A 14,205-nucleotide genomic window follows, 5' to 3' on the forward strand; every position below is an offset into this window, starting at 1 on the left:
GAAATATACATAAATGAGGTTAAGAGATAATTAGATAAAAAGTTAAAATTATCAAATCTAACAGGGGTAGTAAATTTTATGATAGATATGATGAATCCGATCAGAATATTGATCATTTTGCTATAATCCTAGAAAAATGGGGTATTTATACTCAATATGCATTACCAGATGTGCCACAGTAGAATGATATTGTTAAAAGATAAAATCATACTCTTATGCACAATATGGGGTGAAGCTCTTAAGACAACTATATATATCTTAAACAAGATTCTTAGTAAGTCAGTTTCATTAACTCCATTTAAGTTGTGGACTGATAAGAAACCTAATATAAGATATCTATATATTTGGGTATGTCCTACAGAGATAAAAGTCTTCAATCTACATGAAAATAAATTGGACTCAAGAACTATTTTTTAGATATTTTATTGGCTATCTAGAAAAATCTAAGAGATACAGATTTTATTATCCTAATCATAGTATGAGGATATTAGAATATGATAATGCAAGATTCCTAGAAAATGATAAACTCAATGGGAGTGAAAAATCTTGAAGAATCAATTTTGATATTAATGAGATACAAGTTAATTCTCCTTTATCATCTCCTATTCGAGAGATTATTGTTCATCAAATTACTAAGAGAATTAATGAGGGTGAATAACAAAATAATATTGATAAACTCTCACATGATGTTGATGTTGCCACTTATGATCTTGTATAACAACCACAACCGATAGTTTTAATATCTCAAAGGAAAAAAGAGACGTCATTTCTGATGATTATATAGTATATCTATAAGAATTAGATTATGTGGAAAAAGAGACATGACATAAGGATAAAAAAGGACCAATTATTATTTTAACAAGCCATAAAAAGTAACGATTCTAAAAAGTGATTTAATGCCATAAAAGAAGAGTTAAAATTGATGGACCAAAATGGTGTTTGGGAACTCATTGAATTACCTAATAACTATAAAAAAGTTGGTTGTAAATGAGTCTTTAAGACATAACACGACTCGACAAGTAATATCGAATAATATAAAGCCAAACTTGTGGCCAAAAGTTTTTGTCAAAAAGAAGGTATCAACTACAATGAGACCTTTGCTCCGATTTCTAAAAAAGACTCGTTGAGGATTTCCCTATAGAGGATCGTCATGGCGTTAGTATCTCATTTGTTAGGATTGGAGCGGCACTAAGAGGGGGGGGGGGGGGGGGGGGGGTGAATTAGTGCAGCGGATTAAAACGTGGGTTTGACAAATCTTTCGTACGATAAAAATCGAACTCGGAAGTGCTTAACTTGAAAGCGTATTCGTAAAGTTGTGCAGCAAAGGTAATGAGGAAATAAAGCACGTAAGAAGGTTTGCAGTAATGTAAATAGCAATAATGAAATGCAAACCATAGATCATGCCGATTTTAAAGTGGTTCGGTCAAATGACCAACATCCACTTGCGAGGCCCTCTTCGATGAGGCTCCCACCTTCCACTAGCAAATCTCTTGAAGGGGAAGGGCAAATACCCCTCTTACAACTTTTTACAAGCGGTTCACACTCTTACAAATTTTCAGCAAGAAAGAAGGAGGTGAACACTCTAGCAAATTGAAAACAAGACTAGCTAAGACTTTTCTAAGACATTTCTCTCAATCAATTGCTTCTCAAAAAGTTGTTATCTCAGTTGAGATTTGAGGGGTATTTATAGGCCTCAAGAGGATTCAAATTTGGGCTCCAAAATTTGAATTCTCTTTGGTTCCCGATGCTGGCGGTGCCACCGCCTGTCAGTGGCGGTGCCACCGCCTGTCAGTGTCTGACACTGACAGTGGATTGGCGGTGCCACCACCCAGCCAAGCGGTGCCACTGCCCAGCTCTCGGGTGCTGGGCGGTGCCACCGCCAAACCTTTCGGTTCACTAGTTGGGCTTCAAATTTAGCCCAAACCAAGTCTAATTTTGGGCTCAGTTGGCCCCTAACCAGGATATAGGATTATCTTTTAATCCTAATCCTAATTACATATGAGCTACATAACTAAAAACATCCCAAGCAAGTTTTTAACTGCGAACTTGGAGTCTTGTTCCGACGAGCTTTCCGACGAACTTCCGGCGGACTTCCGATATGCCTTCGGATTTCTTCCGACGGACTCCCAGCAAGCTCCCGATCTTGTGACGACTTCAATGAGTAGCCGAGCCTTCTCGGTGATCTCCGCGAACCTGTGACGATCTCTTCGGCGAACTTTCAAAAATTTCGACAGGTTCCTGATTTCTTCTCGGTTGGTTCCGGCAACATCTCCGACGATTCTTCGGACTCTTAAACGTCCATCGCACTCGACTCCGGTATTCTTGCTTTATGTTTTCTGGTTATCGTAATTAATCCTACACACTTAACTCAATAATATGGATTAGATCAATTAACCCATCAATTGATTTTATCATCAAAATCCGAGATTCAACAATCTCCCCCTTTTTTATGATGACAATCAATTGATGACGGAGTTAAACGTAACTCCCCCTATCTATATGCCATATTATGAGAAGATAAAAACATTTGAATTCCATCCCATTGAATTCAAGCATAAACCGATAAGTTCTAACTGTAGAACTTATCGTTATTCTCATTAAGCAATAGTAAATACAAAACTTCGATGAAAATCATTTTCAAGTCAAATGATAAGGGCAATTTTTACTACGACAGGAGATAAAGATTTTCAACATGAATTTCATGATATAGATGTAAGGCATGCTTTCAATATGATCAATCAATCTTGCGATATTTTCAAAGATTTTGCAAGGCATATGAGATATTTGTATTATACAAGCTCTTGTAATTCATATAAGTCATGTTATCGATGCGCATAAGTCATCACTTTGTCATCACTTAGTCATCACTTCTCCTCCTTTGTCATCAACAAAAAGGGAATGAGACTTGAAGCACATAATTTGTGATTATAACATCAGGAATTCAGCATTGATCATACAAAAATTCATCATTCAAAATTAAGTATGCTAAAATATTTACGCAGAGTTCATCTTAAAGAAAAATTCAACATTCATCCATTTTATCAAATCTCTTCTTTCTATAAATAACAAAAATTATAGGTGTACAAAGAAGAGATTGTGATTAAAAAATTTCAAGTAGTAACTCCAATAAGTCAAGATCATAATTCGAATACAAACTCATTCAAATTCATTCAAATTCAAATCGTCAACTTGAAACTCATAATCAAGCCATCAAAATCAATTTCGAGATTCACAAAATATCATAAAATCATTAATCTTGATCAGATGGGAGCGGTGTTTGACTCAAGATAGGATAAGGTAATTTAACATGTCATTCAGAATCGAAAGAGAAGGATCAAATTCACCGAGGAATGGAGAGAGGATGAAAAACTTTACGGAAAATCTATTCAAACAAGTTTATTCTTAGGGACAATTTAACATACCTAATTCCCTTCTAATGAATTCAAATTGGTCTTCATTCAAAGCTTTTGTAAATATATCTACTAATTGATGCTTTGTGTCAATGAATTCTAGAACAACATTATTGTTAAGGACATGATCGCATATGAAATGATGCCTAACGTCGATGTGCTTAGTTCTAGAGTGCTGAATTGAATTTTTAGTAAGACATATGGCACTAGTATTATCACATTTTATGGGAACATTTTTGAAGTGAATTCCATAGTTTTCTAATGTATTTTTTATCCAAACAACTTGTGCACAGCATGCACTTGCAGCAATGTATTCGGCTTCCGCCGTAGATAGTGCAACTGAATTTTGTTTCTTGGAAGTCCAAGAAACAAGTGCATGTCCTAAAAATTGGCATGTTCCGGATGTACTTTTTCTATCTATCCTGCATCCGCCAAAATCGGCATCTGCATAAACTATTAAATCGAATTTTTCAGATTTTGGATACCACAATCCTAAATTTGGAGTTCCTTTAAGATACCTAAATATTCTTTTAACACTCTTAAGATGAGATAATTTAGGATTAGATTGAAACATAGCGTAAAGTCCTACACTAAACATAATATCCGGTCTAGTCGCGGTGAGGTAGAGTAGACTACCTATCATTCCCCTATATGTTTTTTGATCGAAATTTTTACTATTTTCATCCATATCTAACTTAGTCGAAGTACTCATATGGGTTTTTATTGCTTTCGAATTATCCATGTTAAACCATTTTAACAATTCTAATGTATATTTAGATTGGTTAAGAAATATATCATCACTAAGTTGTTTGATTTGTAATCCTAAAAAGAAAGTTAATTCACCCATTAAACTCATTTCAAATTTATAACTCATACATTTGGCAAATGATTCACATAGTGATTCATCCGAAGAGCCAAAAATAATATCGTCAACATAAATTTGTACAATAAAAAAATTATTTTCAAAATGTTTGATAAACAATGTAGTATCAACCTTGCCTTTGGTAAAATTATTTAAAATAAGAAAGGAACTAAGCCTTTCATACCAAGCTCTAGGAGCTTGTTTCAAGCCATAGAGAGCCTTAGTCAATTTGAATACATGATTAGGAAGAAGAGAATTTTCAAATCCGGGAGGTTGTTCAACATATACTTCTTCCGAAATAAAACCATTTAAGAAGGCACTTTTGACGTCCATTTGAAATAGTTTAAAGTTATTACTACTAGCATAGGTAAGGAGCATCCTTATGGCTTCTAATCGAGCCACGGGAGTGAAGGTTTCTTCGTAATCGATACCTTCTTCTTGGTTAAAACCTTTGGCCACTAATCTAGCCTTGTTTCTAACCACGATACCATTTTCGTCTTGCTTGTTTCTAAAGACCCATTTAGTACCAATGACTAAATGGTCACTAGGTCTAGGAACAAGCTTCCATACCTTATTCCTCTCAAATTGATTCAATTCCTCTTGCATTGCAATAACCCAAAAATCATCTTTTATGGCCTCGTCAATGCATTTAGGTTCGATTTGAGAAAGGAAGGCGGCGTTAGCATAAAATTCTTGAAAGAGGAACGAGTTTGAACCCCTTTTGATGTATCTCCTATAATTAGCTCCTTTGGATGAGCATCTATATACTTCCATTCCTTGGGTAAGGTAATTTCGGAAGAAGGTACATCCAAGTTGCTATTTTGAGGAGGGGGTTTATTTAAATTCAAATTATCAAAACCAAGATCATCATCAAAATCATTTTTCTTTAAATTAGAAATTTCATTAAAAACTACATGAATAGACTCTTCTATTACTAAGGTTCTTTTGTTAAAAACCCGAAAAACCTTAGAAACGAAAGAGTAACCAAGAAAGATGCCTTCATTGGATTTAGCATCAAATTTTCCTAAGGCATCCCTTTCATTCAAAATAAAGCATTTACAATCGAAAACTCTAAAATAGGAAATATTTGGTTTTTTTTTTATTCCATAATTCATTGGGAGTTTTTGATAGGGATGGTCTTATTAGGACCCTATTCATGATGTAGCAAGTCGTATTTACGGCTTCGGCCCAAAAATACTTGGGTAGACTATGTTCATTTAACATCGTTCTTGCCATTTCTTGTAGGTTTCTATTTTTTCTTTCAACTACTCCATTTTGTTGGGGATTCCTCGGAGTGGAGAAGTTGTGATTGTATCCATTAACTTCACAAAAATTTTGAAAGTCATGGTTTTGAAATTCGCCACCGTGATCACTCTGAATTGATGAAATCATGAAACCTTTTTCGTTTTGAGTGAGTTTACAAAATTTAGAGAAACACTTGAAACAATTACTTTTGTGAGCTAAGAAATATGTCCAAGTGTATCTAGTATAGTCATCCACAATTACAAACGCATATTTGCTTCCTCCTAGACTCGTCGTGTCAATTGGTCCAAATAAGTCCAAATGAATCAATTGCAATGGTCTAGTGGTGCTAATTTGAGTTTTTGGTTTGAAACTAGTTTTTATTTGTTTACCTAGTTGACATGCATCGCATACTTTCTCCTTAATAAACTTTATATTTAGAATTCCTCGCACTAATTCTCTAGATAAGATCTTAGATATTAGTTTCATGCTTGCATGGCCTAGTCTCCTATGCCAAAGCCAAGCATCATCATTTAAAGCGGAGAAGCACATTTCATTACTCAGTTCATCAAGGTTGATGGTGTAGACATTATTTTGTTTTAATGCAATCATAGTTATGTTATGGTTTGGTTTTTCAATAATACACACATTTGATTCAAATCTAACGATATAACCTTTATCGCATAATTGACTAACACTCAAGAGATTATGTTTCAATCCATCAACTAGTAAGACATCATCAATAGAAAAATTTAATTTGTTACCTATGATTCCCTTGCCAATGATTTTGCCTTGGTTGTTGTCTCCGAAGGTGACATACCCTTCTTCTTTGCTAGTGAGCATAGAGAAATGAGATGGATCTCCAGTCATATGTCTTGAGCATCCACTATCTAGATACCATCTCTTGCTCCTAGCTTGTGATGGTGTATGTTTCTACAAGAAGGGATTATTTTTAGGTACCCATTTTCTTTTGGGTGCCTTAAAAACTGATTTAACTTATTCATCATATTGCATTGAATTGATCATGGTTCCTTTAGGAACCCAAATTAGTTTGTTCGAACTAATTTTCTTGAATGAACATTTATAAGTTTTATGTCCATATTTGCAACAAAAGTTGCAATTGCTTTGGTGCCGAACATGTAAGATAGGGCCTCTAATGAAGGTGGTTGGATTTTGGTGAGGACTTCTCACAAATCCGATTCCACTTCTTTTAGGAACGTGACCCTTATTTGTAAGGATCATGTTCAAAGATTTGCTACCAACCTTGAATTTCTTCAAGGTGTCCTTAAGTAGCAAGTTCTCCTTTTGAAGAGTTTCTAAATCATGGCATTTTATACATGGAGCTAAACTATCATGATATTTAGTCTTTAATTTATCGACATTACAAGTGAGACTATCATGCTCCTTTTTTAGCAATTTGTATTTTCTACTAATTGTCTTACATTCATCAAATAACTTATGGAAGGCATTTAATAATTCATGATAAGGTAAATCTGCATCAATTAAATCCGTTACCTCTTCTCCGATGGCCATTAGGGCGTAATGAGCAACTTGCTCGATGTTGGACTCCTCTTCTTCGGACGCGCTTGAATCATCCCACGTTGCCTTGAGCGCCTTCTTCTTTGATGTTCTCTTTTTGGCTTGAGGACAATCGTTCTTGCAATGTCCCGATTTTTTGCACTCATAGCAAATCACTTGGTCCTTCTTGTGTTCAAATTTATTTTTTGTATTATTTTTAAATTTGTTCTTTCTTAAATATTTTTTAAATTTTTGAGTCAAAAGTGCAATGTCATTGTCACTTGCCTCATCACTTGATGTTCCTTTCAAGTGATCTTCTTGTGATGTGAGTGCCATATCCTTCCTGTTCTTTGGAAGGGGGTTCTCGAGCTCGTCATGAGCTTGACATGTCATTTCATAGGTCATTAGAGACCCAATAAGTTCTTCAAGAGGGAATGTTTTAAGGTCTTTGGCCTCTTGAATGGCCGTAACTTTTGGATCCCAACTTTTAGGGAGGGATCTTAAGATTTTAGTTACTAGTTCAAAGTTAGTAAAATCTTTACCAAGAGCTTTGAGTCCATTGATGACATCCGTGAACCGGGTGTATATGTCTCCGATGGACTCACTTGGTTTCATTCGGAAAAGTTCGTAAGAGTGCACAAGGATGTTGATTTTAGACTCTTTCACTCGGCTAGTGCCTTCATGAGTGACCTCAAGAGTTCTCCAAATATCAAAAGCCGAATCAGAAATTGAAACACGATTAAATTCATTTTTGTCTAGTGCAGAAAACAAGGCATTCATAGCCTTTGCGTTTAAAGCAAAAATCTTCTTCTCCGATTCATTCCATTCGCTCATCGGAAGAGAAGATTTTTGAAATCCGTTTTCAACAATAGTCCAAAGCTCGAAATCCATGGAAATGAGGAAGATCCTCATATGAGTCTTCCAATAAGTATAATCTGACCCATTAAACATGGGTGGACGTGTGATAGAATGACCCTCATGCATGCCGGAGTAAGCCATCTCTCTTGGGTATCAAACCAAATATGAGAGTGAGCCTAGCTCTGATACCAATTGTTAGGATCAGAGCGGCACTAAGAGGGGGGGGGGGTGAATTAGTGCAGCGGATTAAAACGTGGGTTTTGACAAATCTTTCGTACGATAAAAATCGAACTCGGAAGTGCTTAACTTGAAAGTGTATTCGTAAAGTTGTGCAGCAAAGGTAACGAGGAAATAAAGCACGTAAGAAGGTTTGCAGTAATGTAAATAGCAATAATGAAATGCAAACCAGAGATCACGCCGATTTTAAAGTGGTTCGGTCAAATGACTTACATCCATTTGCGAGGCCCTCTTCGATGAGGCTCCCACCTTCCACTAGCAAATCTTTTGAAGAGGAAGGGCAAATACCCCTCTTACAACTTTTTACAAGCGGTTCACACTCTTACAAATTTTTAGCAAGAAAGAAGGAGGTGAACACTAGCAAATTGAAAACAAGACTAGCTAAGACTTTTCTAAGACCTTTCTCTCAATCAATTGCTTCTCAAAAAGTTGTTATCTCAGTTGAGATTTGAGGGGTATTTATAGGCCTCAAGAGGATTCAAATTTGGGCTCCAAAATTTGAATTCTCTTTGGTTCCCGATGCTGGCGGTGCCACCGCCCAGCTCTCGGGTGCTGGGCGGTGCCACCGCCAGACCCTTCGGTTCACTGGTTGGGCTTCAAATTTAGCCCAAACCAAGTCTAATTTTGGGCCTAGTTGGCCCCTAACCAGGATATAGGATTATCTTTTAATCCTAATCCTAATTACATATGAGCTACATAACTAAAAACATCCCAAGCAAGTTTTCAACCGCGAACTTGGAGTCTTGTTCCGGCGAGCTTTCCGACGAACTTCCGGCGGACTTCCGATATGCCTTCGGATTTCTTCCGACGGACTCCCAGCAAGCTCCCGATCTTGTGACGACTTCAACGAGTAGCCGAGCCTTCTTGGTGATCTCCGTGAACCTCCGACGATCTCTTCGGCAAACTTCCGAAAATTCCGACAGGTTCCCAATTTCTTCTCGGTTGGTTCCGGCAGCATCTCCGATGATTCTTCGGACTCTTAAATGTCCATCGAACTCAACTCAAGTATTCTTGCTTTATGTTTTCTGATTATCGTAATTAATCTTGCACACTTAACTCAATAATATGGATTATATCAATTAATCTATCAATTGATTTTATCATCAAAATCCGAGATTCAACATCATTATGATCTTGAGTTACATTAGATGGATGTGAAATTAGTATTTCTAAATGGGGACCAAAATAAGAAAAAATATATATACCAACCTAAAGGATTCATAGAAAATGAAAAGAAAAGTTGGGCTTGCAAACTTAGGATATTTATTTATGACCTTAAATAAGATTTCAGACAATGGTATATAATGTTTCATGAAACCATTACTTCCATTGGATTAAAAAAAATACTATTGATTAATATATATATCTGAAGGTTAGCGGAAGTATCCCTAAAATCCTACAAATCTATGGGAGAGGATAAAGGAGGTTAATTGTCCTCCTCTCTAGCGGTGATACACACGGTAGGGCCTACGAACACAATCCTCAAATCGTTACACTAACCTCCCCTTCACATGCACCACGAGATCAAGAAGGGGCTGACCCTTCATGCTACCCATGTAGGAAAATCTAGAGGGTGACATCACATGCGCAGCGGAATAACAGAAATAAAAATCCTAGATTTTCGTAAAATTGTTTCATCGTTGTTCAAAGATTGGTACGCAAAAACTTATAAAATTGAAAATCACATGTGAAATAGTTGTGTTATCTAGGAAGATCATATATCCCTAAAATCTAATAATCTGTGGAAAAGGATGAAGAAGGTCAACTATTATCATCTCTAGCGGTGATCCACATGGTAGGGGCTATGAAGATGTTTCTCGAATCGTTGTCCAAATCTCCACACACCCCACATAGGGGCAATTGGCTAAGGAGGAGAAGGGGAGAGGAGAATAAGAGGTGGCAGCCAAAAAGGCCTAGACTATGGCCCTTTGGTTCCTTCCTATTTACAGAGGCCCTTGTTAGGATCAAGAGTGGCACTAAGAGGAGGGGGGGGGGAATTAGTGCAGCGGAAAATTCTTTGATTTCGTAAAATATTTATCTCGATTCAAATCATTTTGGAAAGATGTTGAGCTTAAAACTTTCATATGAGTGTAAGGAGAAGCTCAAGGAGGTTTGCAGTAAAGTAAATTGCACAAAGGAAAAGCAAACCAAAATTTAGAGTGGTTTGATCAATGAGACCTACATCCACTTTCGGATTCCTCCTCCATCGAGGTCACTTGCGTCCACTAATAGCCTTTCTTCAATAAGTGAAGACCAACAACCTTTTACAGCACTTTCTCTTTTTGTCGGGTTTATGAGATAACCCTTACAAGCCTTACTCCTCTTTCTTGAATGGTTACAAAGCTAAGAGAGAGAGAAGAAAAACTTTAGCACTTTACACCCCAAAGATTCAATATTATAATCACACTTAGGTGCACTTTCATGTAGAAAAGGGTGGGTATTAATAAGCCACAATGGCTTCAAAAATGGAGCCAAAAAGTGTCTCATCCCGGATTTCCAAGGTACTGGCAATATCACCGCCATTATTGGGCGGTACTACCGCTTGTAGTCTGACACTGGGGAGTATCACCACTCAATCTGGGTGATACTATCGCCTAACAAAGCTCGGAGACCGAGCTCTAGCGGTACAACCGCTTGACAGGGGAGGTACCACTGCTGGTAGGTAATAACTACTGGCGGTACCGTCGCCCAGACCACCTGGGAGTATGGGTCACCAGGCGGTGCCACCACTGCCCATGATTTCAAGTGTTAAATAGGTTGTTTCAATCCAGCCCAATTCAGCCCTGTTAAGGGCCCAATTGGCCTCTAATTAAGTTAGTGGGATCACCTCACAATCCTAACTTAATTTATGATTCTAAATACGATTAAAACAAAAAATTAGTCTGGTACGTCGATTTCTCTTTCGGCAATCCTCCAGTGAACTTCTCGACGAATCTTCCAGCATGCTTCCAGCAAACTCCCAACGAACTCTTAGCTAGTCTTCCGGCGTGCTTTCGGCGATCTACCGATAAGTTATCAGCGAGTCTTCCAGCGTGCTTCCAGTGATCTCACAATGAACTCTTAGCGAGCTCCCGGTATATCGTCACTCCGGCCCATCATCTGCTTTACGCCTTACTGCTATCGTAGTTAATCTTGCACACTTATCTCAACACATGGATTAGATCAAATAATTTACCAATTAATTTAATCATCAAAATTCGAGATTCAACAATCTCCCCCTTTTTGATGATGATATGTTCGTAACTTTTTGGAAGAATAGTTAAGTTAGGATTACCAAAAATTGTTCCTAAGGCATCAGTGTAAGTAGTCTCAACTGATTCTTCATCCTATTGTCCTCTAAAATAACACCATCTTTCATTTATCGTAATTCTTATGATGTTACAAATTATGCTATCCGTAATGAGTATATTATGTCCTAAGAGATAGGTAGATACCGTTTCATTTTCATCTACATATAAATTGTTATAAAATAGCCTAACAAGTCTAAAGTAGATAGGTTCACTCATTTGAAGGATTGGGAGAATGTCTAGATTAGCAAACTATTGAATATGTTCCAAATCACTTAATTCATCTAAATCAACATATTTACCCTTATGAACATGTCTAGATTCTATGGATGAAAATTTAAGGACATGTTGATGAGAATCGAAAAGTAGGGAATCATAGTTTTCATCCAATTTCCTCTTCCCTTTGTCCCTAAAGGATCTTCTAAAACTCATTGAGACTATAATTATGAGGACAAATAAGGAGCAAGAATAAGTAATACAAGTAATACAAAGAAGAATCAATTTGGTGTAAAGATTATCATAGTAGTTTTTCCTTCTAGTGATCTCCAAAAGGATGTCAGAGATTGATCCTTGATTTAATAGGAGATGGGTATTTTGGAGTAGCTAGAGGGAGAGCAAGAGATTTGGAGTAGTTTGGAGAAGTGCAGAATGGGTTGGGGTCGGTTCTACCGCCGGCCCTAACTTGGTGTTTATAAGGGGCAGGTTGCGGATCACACAACCTTATTTACATTAGCATGTAAAATTCGCATCATAAGAGAAAAGGATTCGTATTGAAGATAGTACATTCATGATTTATCATATAAAATTTGTACGCAAGCATCATAAAAACTCGTATGGAAAAATGCATATGGCTCATTGCGCACACTATAAGATCATGATTCAAGTGAGTGATCAAGAAAGTCCGAAAATGAAAATTAACAAATTCATGCATTCGAACAATTTAATATACCTAATTTCTTTCTAATGAAATCAAATTATTCTTCATTTAAGGGTTTTGTAAAGATATCGGCCAATTGATGTTTTATATCAATAAAATCTAATATTACATCATGATTATTAACAAGATCTCGTATGAAGTGATGCCTAATGTCAATGTGTTTAATTCCAGAGTGTTGAATATGATTTATTGTTAAACATATTGCACTTGTATTATTATATTTTATAGGAATATTCTAAAGAAAAATTTTATAATCTTCTAATGTATTTTTCATCCATACAACTTGTGCACAACATGCACTTACCGTAATATATTCGGCTTCAGTTGTGGATAGTACAACCGAATTTTGTTTCTTGTAGGACCAAGAGACAAGTGTGTGACCTAAAAATTGACATGTTCTGGATGTATTTTTTCTGTCTATTCGGCACCTAGCAAAATCAGCATCGGCGTATCACCGCCTATATCGACCTAATAGTACCATGGCTGGTATACGATCTCTGGGATATTAGATAGATGAGAGACTATAGATACTATTGGAAAATCTAGGGTGATATGACATAAGCAGTAGAAGAATAGAAAAAATAAAATCTTAAAATTCCCGCAGAAAAGAAGGTTTTATCGTTGTGCAAAAGTTGTTGCACAAAAACTCACGATACCGAAAAACTGCGCATAAGAGAATTACCTAGAGGTATCGTATATTCCTGAAAACCTACAGATTTGTGCAAGGGGATGAAGGAGGTCAATTGTCCTCCTCTAGTGGTGATCCACATGGTAGGGGATACGAAGATACTCTTCAAATCGCTGCCCAAAACTCTTCCTCACGTGCACCACGCAATCAAAAGGAGGCTGCCCCTTCTTGCTATCCACATGCCCCAAAATAGGGGCTGAAATATGAAGAAGAGAGGGAGAGAAGAGAATAGAATGAGGTAGCCAAAAAGAACCTCTAGCCTATGAGTCTTTGGTTCCCCCCTATTTATAGATGCCCCCTGTCAACTTAACCCCAATAAATCCTGCCATATTGGGTATTGGATCTCTATCCAACTACCCAAGCCTCTTAAATTAGTGGGTCTCTACCCAATAATCTCTTATTAGCTCTTATTGGATCTTATCCATAGGATCTAATAATTCAGGGTCTTATTGGATATCCAATAAGATAGGAGCTCTAACATATATCTCATATCTGAATTGTTAGGATTGAGTTGGCACTAAGAGGGGGGGGGGCGTGAATTAGTGTAGTGGATAAAAATAACATCGATTCTAAAAATCTTCGTTTTGATAAAAAACCGTATCAGAAATGTGCTTGAAAAGCGTACGAAAGAGTGTAATGAGAAAGTAAAGCAAGTAAGCCAGTTTACAGTAAAGGTAAATTATACAAATAGAAATGCAAATCGAGTTTTATAGTAGTTCGATCATACATCCACTCCCGATTCCTTTTCCGTCGAGGCCACCAACATCCACTAAAGATCTTCCTTCAATGGGCAAAGATCAACTACCATTTTACACTCTTTCTCCTTTTCACGAGTTTAAGAGACAATCCTTACAAGCATCTCTTTCTTAGACCACACTTCTCCCTTTAGACAAACTTCAAATACTTGAAGAAGTGATCTTAAATCCTAAGAGAGTTTTTTAATTTTTTCAAGTATTCTTTCCCCCTTTTCCAACTCAATTTTGTGCTCAATTCATGCTACTCCATGCAGGAATAGCTAGGATATTTATAGATCCCAAATGGCTTCAAAATTGAAGTAAAAAAATGTCTCATTCTGGGTTTCCCGGGTCCTAGGCGGTACCAATGCTTGTGCTGGGTGGTACCACCACCTACTGCATTGACAATGGGCGGTACCACTACTTGGGAGA

The sequence above is a fragment of the Musa acuminata genome, chromosome BXJ2-5 (assembly GCF_036884655.1).
Source record: "Musa acuminata AAA Group cultivar baxijiao chromosome BXJ2-5, Cavendish_Baxijiao_AAA, whole genome shotgun sequence".
In the NCBI taxonomy this organism is placed as follows: domain Eukaryota; kingdom Viridiplantae; phylum Streptophyta; class Magnoliopsida; order Zingiberales; family Musaceae; genus Musa; species Musa acuminata.